This window comes from Buceros rhinoceros, unplaced genomic scaffold (genome assembly GCF_000710305.1).
Source record: "Buceros rhinoceros silvestris isolate BGI_N320 unplaced genomic scaffold, ASM71030v1 scaffold22907, whole genome shotgun sequence".
Lineage (NCBI taxonomy): Eukaryota > Metazoa > Chordata > Aves > Bucerotiformes > Bucerotidae > Buceros > Buceros rhinoceros.
In genome coordinates this window covers 289-576 of record NW_010424272.1, presented here as the reverse complement: position 1 = coordinate 576, position 288 = coordinate 289, and positions in this window count along the sequence as shown.

The following is a 288-nucleotide window of genomic DNA, read 5'->3' as shown; positions in this document are numbered from 1 at the left end:
GAAGCAGGACAAAGTTAGGGCAGCCTGTGAAATGCATCTGTTGCCACCTGCACTCAGGTGAACTCGATCAGAGGCTAGAAAAGCTCTGTGAGATGCTCCCTGGGTTGCGAGGCAGGCGCTGCTCGAAAGCGTCTGCTTCCCAAAGCACACGTGCAGCCGTCCCTGCGCTGCTGCTGCTCCTGTGGGGATGTGCCTGAGCTCGCAGCGGGAACACACCCACCCTGTCCATCGCCTGCTCGGTGTGGCATGTGGAGGGAGATGGGCCATGTGGGAATGTCTGGGCAAACG